This window comes from Microtus ochrogaster, unplaced genomic scaffold (assembly GCF_000317375.1).
Source record: "Microtus ochrogaster isolate Prairie Vole_2 unplaced genomic scaffold, MicOch1.0 UNK146, whole genome shotgun sequence".
In the NCBI taxonomy this organism is placed as follows: domain Eukaryota; kingdom Metazoa; phylum Chordata; class Mammalia; order Rodentia; family Cricetidae; genus Microtus; species Microtus ochrogaster.
Genome location: NW_004949244.1, coordinates 327404 through 327873, shown reverse-complemented (window position 1 = coordinate 327873; position 470 = coordinate 327404).

Genomic DNA, 470 nt, shown 5'->3' with positions numbered 1-470 from the left:
GGTTTCTGTCTGATTGACCTGTCCATTGGTAAGAGAGGAGTGTTGAGGTCTCCTACTATTAGTGTGTGCAGTTTGAATGCTGCCTTGAGTTTTAGTAATGTTTCTTTTATGTAAGTGGGTGCTTTTATATTAGGGGCATAGATATTCAGGATTGAGACTTCATCCTGATAAATTGTTCCTGTTATGAGTACAAAATGACCCTCTCCATCTCTTCTGATTTTTTAAGTGAAGTCATCTTTGTGATAAATTAGTATGGCCACACCTGCTTTTTTATGTCCATTTGCTTGATAAGCCGTTTCCCAGCCCTTTACTCTGAGTAGGTGCCTGTCTTTGTGGTTGAGGTGTGTTTCTTGTAAACAGCAGAATGTTGGATCCTGCTTTCATATCCAATCTCTTAACCTGTGCCTTTTTATAGGTGAGTTGAGTCCATTGACATTAAGTGATATTAATGACCAGTGGTTGTTAACTCC